Source organism: Furipterus horrens, unplaced genomic scaffold (genome assembly GCF_987537825.1).
Source record: "Furipterus horrens unplaced genomic scaffold, mFurHor1.1.pri manual_scaffold_16, whole genome shotgun sequence".
Classification (NCBI taxonomy): Eukaryota; Metazoa; Chordata; class Mammalia; order Chiroptera; family Furipteridae; genus Furipterus; species Furipterus horrens.
This window is the reverse complement of record NW_028327186.1, coordinates 2,541,129-2,550,341: the sequence shown is the minus strand read 5'-3', so window position 1 is coordinate 2,550,341 and position 9,213 is coordinate 2,541,129.

Genomic DNA, 9,213 nt, shown 5'->3' with positions numbered 1-9,213 from the left:
GGTGGGCGTGGCCTGAGTGAGGCCGTGAGCCACGTGGCCGTCTGGGGAGGGCACGCCAGAGAGAAGCAGCAGCTAGAGCTAAGGCCCAAGTGGCAGGAGCCGCAGAGAACCCTGTGCCTCAGTGCCCAGCAGAAGGGGAGCCGGGCAGGGCCTCGTGGGGCAGGGCAGGCACACGCAAGTTCCCCAGATCCCTCTGTCCAGAGTCTCAGTTTCCTCAAATGAAGGGGCTGGGCTCTTTCTAAGAATCTTAAACCATCTAGGTCCCCAGCACACATTAACACCTTAATTATGATATTATCCTGGGAAGCAAACCGTGATAAAAACCTAGGTAGACGTCCACATTCTATACACACACATGACGGACAGGTGGCCCCACGTGGGCCCCTCTGTTTGTGGCTCAGCTGAATGACCTGCCTCCGGCCGCTTCCTGGCACATCCCGCTCCTGCAGCACCGCCTGGCGTGCGGCACATGCGTGGTGAGTGTTTAGGGGACAGATGCATCCTCTCAGGTCCACACAGGGCCTGCTCCTGCTCCTGTTCCTGGTCTGCGCGCATCTTTGCGGCCTCCTCCGCCTTCTACACGAGGTGGGCAGCACCCAGGAAAAGCAGAGACCCCCCCGCCCATCACTGAGCCATGGAGGCTCACTCAGCGAGGGGGTGTCCAGAGGCCGCAGTGTGGCCCAGGCCGGCCTCCTGGTGGCCCTGAGCGGTGGCCATGGCAGAAGGGTGATGCCCCTCCAGACCCCCTGCACTCAGAGGGCCGCATAAGGCAGCGTCCGGAACAGCAAGCATAGGCTTCAAATCAGCACACAGTTTTGCATGACCCTGTCTGGGGTTGTTGGGGGACAGGATTGTCACAGCACCTTCCCCACAATTTGCTCTGAGCCTTAGGAGCCGCCTGACCCTCCACAGGTGCTCAGAGGTGATTTCGATCCTCACTGGGGGTCTCCCAAAGCCCACATGGTGCTCCCACAAACGTGATGGGGAACGAAGAGCAAGCTTAGGGTCTAGCAGCAGAGCGCTAAGGAGGCCGAATCATCGCAGGGAAATGAACACCAAAGCCCAGAGGATCTGAACAGCTCACACCCACAAACGTGTCTGGTGTGGGCTGTGAGCTCGGTCTGTGAGCTGGGAGCCGCCAGGCGATGACAAATGTTGCTCCCCACAGCAGGAAAGGGGGACCATCTCCCGAGAAGGGACCCAGGAAGCAGCAGCTCTGAAGGAACAGCCACCCCATCCCCACCCCACAGTCTGCGGAGGACAGGAGCCCGCTGTCCAGTCTCTCTGTCCCCTGTCCCCTGGGCTTGCAGGCCGCCCAGCAAAGCCCGCTCACCTTCTGCGACCCTGACGTGGAGCTCTTGAGGGAGCCCCGCTTGAAAGAGCTGCTCATCTTCCGCTGGGAGCCCATGACTCTGCCTCCTGCGCCCCTGGGTGGGGAGAGACAGAGCCCCCACAGGGGCAGTGCCTGGCCCGGGCGAGGGGGCTGGAGCCTGGGACAAGGCCGGCTGCAGCTGGGTCAGCCCGGGAGGAGCCGGGCTGACCCCTCGTGACCGACTTCTGCCCCCAGTGCTCCCAGCCCTTCTATAACAGCTGCAATCAGCCTTAATCCCTCCATCCCCCGAAGTTTTCCAGGGGGGCAGATTTAGCAAATGGCGATTGACAGTAAATCTACTTTAAGATAGTGGTGGCTGCCCAGGGTGGTCAAAGGGGAGAATCTGGGTCTCTAAAAGTCACCTCTCCAGGGCAGAGAGCCCCCACAGCTGGTGTCTGACTTCCCCCGACCAGGTGCCCACCATTAGGGGCTCTCCTGAAATGTTCTTTTGAAGAGTAGGCGCTCTTAGAGTGGCCCGGCTGGTGAGGCCAGCGACGAGGCTCTGGCAGAGGCCTGGTATGTTGGGGAACCAGTATCTATCTATCTCTCTACATATTTTTAAAATTAATTTATTTGTTTTTAGAGACAAGGGAAGGGACAGAGAAAGAGGGAGAGAAACATCGATGTGAGAGAGAAACATCCATCAGTTGCCTCTCGCAACTGGGGTCCTGGCCTGCAACCCAGCCATGTGCCTTGACCGGGAATAGAACCAGTGACCTTTTGGTTCATGGGATGGTGCCCAACCCACTGAGCCGCACCGGTCAGGGCTGTATAAATATATATATATATATATATATATATATATTTTTTTTTTTTTTTTATAAAATAAAAAACTTATTTTACAAATAAGGCGTGGCTGCCAAGTTTCCTTGAATGGTGTGAGGACCCAGTTCTGAGCATTTCACATCTATCTGTGCCCTGTGTTCAGAAGGGACCCTTTTCCTTAGCTGTGCCTGGTGTTCCCACCTCCAGAGGCCTTAGGATTGAAACTCTCCAGGCAGCAAACTGTACACCATGACACGTGAAGGAAGTCAGTTGATGGTAAAGGAGATCCTCTGGAGGCTGGATGGGTTATTCAGCTAATTTGCAACTATTTCTGCTTTCATATTCCCCGCAGGGCTTTCGGTGCCTCCAAAGAGTGAAGTTCTCTGGGCCTGCAGGTACAGTTCAGCTGGGCGCCGCTAGCTTCCTGCTGAAGGAAGCTGGGATTCAGTTCCTCCTGCTCCGCTGAGTGAAGGCCAAAGTCAATCCACCTGCCTCCCAGCTTCCCAGACGCGTCTCTCCTGTCTCTGCCTCCCTGTTTCTAGACGCTTAAGTATGTTTGTTCCAGGTGAGCTCAGGCAGATGAGAAAAGTGGGGGATACGAGCAGATTTCTTTCGTGTGATCTTTTTTAAAGCACTTTAACTTGCCTTGGCCAGTGTGGCTCAGTAGGCTGGGCATCGTCTCCCAAAGCAAAAGGACGCCTGTTTGATTCCCAGTCCGGGCACATGCCTGGGTTGCGGGTTCAGTCCCCAGTTGGTTGGGGCGCGTGTGAGAGGCAGTGAACCTATCAAGGTTTCTCTCTCATATTGATGTTTCTCTCCCTCTCTTTCTCCCTCCCCTTCCCTCTCTCTAAAAATCAACAAATAAAATCTTTTTTAAAAAATGTTTTATATCCATCCTGGGATGGGTGGGAAAAAAACCAAGGGAGAGACAGAGGAATTTGGATGGAGACCACCCTGTACAAGGGACTTTGTCTGGTGGCTCAGGAGATGGAAGACTGTGGAAATCTGCATTCACTGCATGTCTCCAGGCCCCAAAGAGTGGAAAGAATTAACTTCACACTAAGCCCAAATGTTATTACTCTTACCCATCGCCAGGCTTAAGCATCCTGCATTTTGGAGCATCCTAAATCAGGATTAAAGGCAAGCATGCGGGGCTAGGTCAGAGCTGAGCCCTCAAATGGAAGCTGGGGATCATTACCTGTCCCCAGAGAGCAACTCGAGGGGGCAGGGGCACTTAGTCATTCCCGTGGCCCATCTGGCCACCCCCCTGTCCCTGCATCATAAGAAAGGAGACAGGTGGCCTTGCTCTGAGTGGTCAGGCACATCCTCACATCGAACTCACTTCTCATCTGCCCAGACAGGTGCACCTGCTTCTGGTGTGCCCAGAAGTGACGTTCAAGAGGCCACACACTTCTCATGAGCATTTTATAACACAGTCGTGACGTGAGGAGCCACCCATGGGTGATCTGAGGGCTCCAATCACTCCTGGTAACTTTATCACATCTCCCCAAACATCCAAGCGCACACTTATTCTGCGAAGTGGGGATAGTGAGTTTATGGACGGCAAGTGTCTCACAGAGACACTGAAGGAAGGCCTGTTCACTCCCAAAGTTCTTCTTTGCCTTCCAGGGACCTTCCACCCCTCTTCCACCTTTCCTTCTAGAACCCACTCCTTGAGCTAAACCATTAGCTACAGCCCTCAGCAAAAAAAAAAAAAAAAAAAAAAAAAAAAAAAAAAAAAAAAAAGACCCAGGTATCGGCCTGCCTGGGATCCTCAGGGGGTAGGTGAGGGAGGATTTCCCTGGATGGGGACTCCCCAGTTCCTGCCTGCTGAGGTCACGGGAGGAGCTGCCCTGGGGATCCATTCTCTGACGGCCTTGCCCAGAAGCTCCTTCTCTGAGGCACTTTGCATATGTCATCCCACTGCCTCTGGCTTGTTCTGCTTCTGCTGGAAAACCTGATGATCATTTTGGGGGAAGCTCCCTTGTATGGAATGAGCCCCCTTTTTCTTGCAGCTTTTAAGATTCTTTCTTTGTCTCTGACTTTTGACGGTTTGATTATAATGTGCCTTGTCGTAGACACCTTTTGATTTATCCTAGTTAGAGTCTTCTGGGATTTTTGAATTGCAATGTTCATTTCCTACCTCAGATCTGGGAAGTTTTGGGCTATTATTATTATTATTTTAATCCTCACCTAAGGATACAGTCATTAATTTTTAGAGCGAAAGGAAGGGGGAGAGAGAGAAAAAAAAATTTTTTTTTATATGAGAGAGAAACATTGATTGGTTGCCTCTCACACACACAGTGACCGGGGCTCAAACCCACAACCTTCTGAAGTACAGGAGACACTCCAACCTACTGAGCCGCCCGGGCAGGGCTGGCCATTATTTCTTCTAATAAGTTTTCTGCCCCCTTTTTTCCCTCTTCTTCTTTTGGGCTCCCACTGGTCCATTGATGGTGTCCTCTATAGGCTTTGCCCACTTCCCTTCATCCTTTCTCTTTGTCCCTCTGACTCTGTAATTTCAGACGACCTGTCTTTCTGAGTTTGCTAATTCTTTCTTCCCCTTGATCACGTCTGCTGTCCACTCCCTCTAGGGAAATTTTTCAACCCAGTTACTGTATTCCTCGGCTCCAGAATTTCCAGTTAGTTCCTTGCATAGTTTCTCTTTGTTGATATTCTCATTGCATTCATGCACTGTTTTGCTGAGTTTGTTTCACTGTTTACCTGAGTTCTGCATTGAGTTTATTTTGGATTTTTGTCAGGTAATTCACAGATCTCTGCTTGTTGTTGGGTTGTTTTGTTTGTTTTTGTTTTTGTTTTTTGAGGATTAGTTTCTGAAGATTTATTTTGTTCCTTGATGGGCTCATGCTTCCCGGTTTCTTTGTGTGCCTTGCTTTTTTTTCGGTTGTGTTTGTGCACTTGAAAGAACAGTCCCCTCTCCCAGCCTTTATGGGCTGCTTTCATACAGGGGAAGGCCTTCCCAGTCAGCCGGGCTAAGGATCCTGAGGGCCTCTCCCATCCGTGGTTAGGTAGTGCCCTTTCTGGGTTTGAGTCTTTGCTGATTAGGTAGGTTTGCTGGTTTCTTTCCCTGGAGCTTGCAGGCTTGCTCCCTCTGGCGTCCATCTCTAGTACTGCAGGTTCCCTGAAGCCGCAATAAACTGCTGGGCTTTTGTGGTCCCGGGCCCCCCCGGGTATTAAGATAGGCGGGTACCATCCGCGGTCTAAGTCAGGTGGGACAGACCAGCCCCCGCTGCGTGTTGGGCACTTCTGTTCTGATAGTGAGCTGTGCTGGCTTGGGGGCAGCAATGCGGTTTCATGGAAATAGCTTTTCTTACCTGTTCCAGTGCCACTTTTTTAAAAAATCCCACTTTATTTATTTTATTTACTTACTTTTAAAGAGAGGGAAAGACAGGAAGAGAAACAGCAACGTGCAAGATATATACATGGATTGGTTGCCTCTTGCACACTCCCAACGGGACCTTGGCCCGTAACCCAGGCATGTACCCCGACTGGGAATCGAACCAGTGACCCTTTGGTTTGTATGACGGTGCTCAATCCACTGAGCCACACCAGCCAGGGCATCAGTGCAACTGTTCTTATTGATTTTGAGAGAGAGAAAGAGAGAGAGAGGGAGAGAAACCAGAATCTCTCTCTCTCTCCCTCCCTGCCTCTTCTTTTCTCTCTAAAATCAATAATAAAAAATATCCTCATGTGAGGGGGAAAAATGCTGTAGGCAACTCCATAGAATATAACAATTTATCATAGGGTAATTTACTTGCAAAAATGTCAGGTCAGAGCAGACAGACGGTCCACTATTCCACACAGACTAATCTCCCCACTACAGACCCCTCTTAAGACCTGTATCTTTTTAATGGTATATACCCTCAGGCACTAGTGAGTGACAGGACAAAGGGACAAGAATGCTATTGTGCCCAGGGCCATCCCTCCTGGTGGTCCTGTGATAGATAATTGTTTATAGTCAATATTATCATCAGCTTGATATCTATCTCAGTTGTGATGCCATTCCTGCTGTTATTAACACAAATATTTATGGTTACATGTTAAGGAGCACAGATAACAATCAACTGGAAGACTCTGATATGCTTGCTAAGGACAGGAAGGTTGGTCAAAGGCCACAGCATGACACTTAGATGTGGGATAAAACCCGGGACACAGAGATGGAGTTGGTTTTGTTCATATCTGCAGGTGTACGTCACATCCACAGGTGTACATCACATCTGCAGGTGTACGTCACATCTGCCTGTGTACGTCACATCTGCAGGTGTACGTCACATCTGCCTGTGTACGTCACATCTGCAGGTGTACGTCACATCTGCCTGTGTACGTCACATCTGCAGGTGTATGTCACATTTGCAGGTGTACGTCACATCTGCCTGTGTACGTCAATGCACAAACGACAACACCTGAGAGAATGAGCGTCACGGAAGCCTTAATGGGGCTGATCAGGTGACAGTATAAAGGACAATAAAATCACAATGGGGCATGGCTGCTCGGACCAAAGCTAGGGGAGTTGGTAAACTCTCCTACTTTCTGAGAAGTCCCCTTCCCTTTACTAATTTAAAGTAAGGAGCCTGCCACCACCCTCTCTCATTCTCTGCATTAAAGGTTGGTAGTTAATTTTGTGGCTGTGATCACAGAATTGTGGTTATGTTAAAAACGGAGGAGGCTTACCATAAAAAAAAAAAAAAGGAAATCTTACCATCTGAGACAGCATGGATAGACCTAGAGGGTATCGTGCTAAGTGAAATAAATCGGTCAGAGAAAGACGAACACCATTTCACTTACACGTGGAATCTAATGAACAAAATGAAATAACAAACAAAATAGAGAGACTCGCAGACACAGAAAACAGACGGATGGCTGCCAGAGGGGAGGGGACTGAGAAATGCAAACTGGTAGTTACACAACAGTCATGGGGACGTAAAGTACAATACAGGGAATAGTCAAGAATATTGTAATAACCACGTACGGGGCCAGGTGGGCACTGGAAATATCAGAGGGACACTTTGTGAAGTATAATATTGTCTAACTGCGGTGCTGTGCACCGGAACCTAATACAAAATAATATTAACTGTAAACTGTAATTGAAAACAATTTTTAAAAATTTAAAAATGCCAAATGGGGGAGCTTAAGTTTGAGGAATATATCCTTGGGGTAGATGCTGCAATAACGGCTCCCAGTGAATTCTTCCCCATTGGTTCCGGGCGTGGTGACACGACTTGTTTCGGCACAGGGGACACCGGCAAACAAGACACACGCAGAGGCTTGCGAAGCCTTCGCACCTTGGGGCGTGCCCTCCCTCGCCATTGGGAACTGATGGGATGCCAGCGTCGTGGGAGCAAGCCCCAGCTAGCCTGCTGGGGAGGCAGGGGGAGAGCAGAGGCCCCCTGGTCAACTGCCAGACGTGTGAGTGAGGTCATCAGGGCTGTCCAGCCCCAGCGAAGTCACCATCTGACTACATCCGCAGGAGAGAGCCAGACTAAACCCACAGAACCGTTCAGCTGGTCCCAGCCCAAATGATTTCTAGCAACTAGACATCAGCAACAGATAAGAAATATAATTCTGAAATATTTACAGATGAAGTTACTGATGTTTAGGGATCTGTTTCAGAAATAGCCAGGGGCCCTGGGTGGCTTAGTAGGCTGGAGCATTGTCCCGTAAATAGAAAGGGTCGCAGGTTCGATTCCTGGTCAGGGCACGTGCCTAGGTTTCGGGTTCAGTCCCTTGGGGAGTCTATGAAAGGCAACTTATCGATGTTTCTCTCCCTCTCTAAAAGCAATAAGCATGTCCTCGAGTGAGGATAAAAAAGAAAAAAAAGAAGCCCAGGGGTTATAGATGAACAAGATGGGATATATGATAATAGCCATTAAAGCTGGTAAGGAGTACGTGAAGAAGACTCATGGTACTACTGTCTCTGCATTTGGTTGTATTTGAGATGGAAAGTTCCCATAATAAAAAATTAAAGGGAATGAATGGAAGGGAGGGAGGAAAGGAGAAAGAGAGGGAGGACAGAAAGAAAGAAGGGATATTACTCTTCTGTCTGTATAAAGCAACTGAGACCCAGAGGAGCACGATGAGTTCTGCAATGTTACAGAGCCACGCCATAGTCAAGTTCATGACTGAACAGACTCCTGACTCCTGGACCAGACCCTTCCCATCCTCTCACATGGTCAGAGGCAGGCAAGGTCCACAGGAGAAGCAGTCCAGGTAGGAATATTTTTTCTCTCTTTCTTGAGAAGATCCTTGTGGCATGTCCAAAACATCAGTAATGGTGTGACCTTGGATGACATGTGTTCGGATACGTCACTGATCTAGTTGGGGGGAAGAAACATATGCCCTACAGCGTATGCATGTTTTGCTGGGAATACCTCCCTCCACGCTTTATGGCTTGTTCTGTTTGCAAACATCTGTAGTAACCACGGCAAGGTTAACAAAGGCTCTGTCAGGGTGTCATGCTGTGTCAGAGCGGCAGTACCCCAGAGTTTTCAACTTCCAATGTATTAACGTTGCCTCTTTCCCACACATACAAAACGAGCCAAGCTTTTGTGAATCATCCCATGGGAAAATTAAACCTTGCAATTATTTGTCTATCGCCCCGGGACATGTTGGGCACCTCTTGATCAGACGTTGCTACGTAAAGCCAGAGACTGCGCCCGACCATAAACAAGACATTAAAGGAGGATTACTTCATGGAAAAAGGAAGAAAAAAAAAGCTTCCAGGTCTTATTATCCAGCGTCGGATTCCCTGCAACTTCTGAACCTTAGAACTCAGCCAGAGTTTACCGCGAGAAAGGAAGATTCTAGAAGGTGATAACCGGGCCTGGGACCAAAGAGTCAAATAAAAACAGAACTCCACCGCCTCGCAAATGTTTCTCATAACCACAAAGGCAGGCCTTGCTCCTCTTGAGTGGTGTTTATGGAGATCTGTGTTTGTGTGAAGCGATTGCTCGGAAGTCCTGGAGGCTCAGAGCCAGCTTGCAGCGCTTGGTGAGGGCCTCGTTGTCACCAAGGGTAGGACGTGACCGAAACTGTTGGCTTTAGTGGCAAACGGGGTG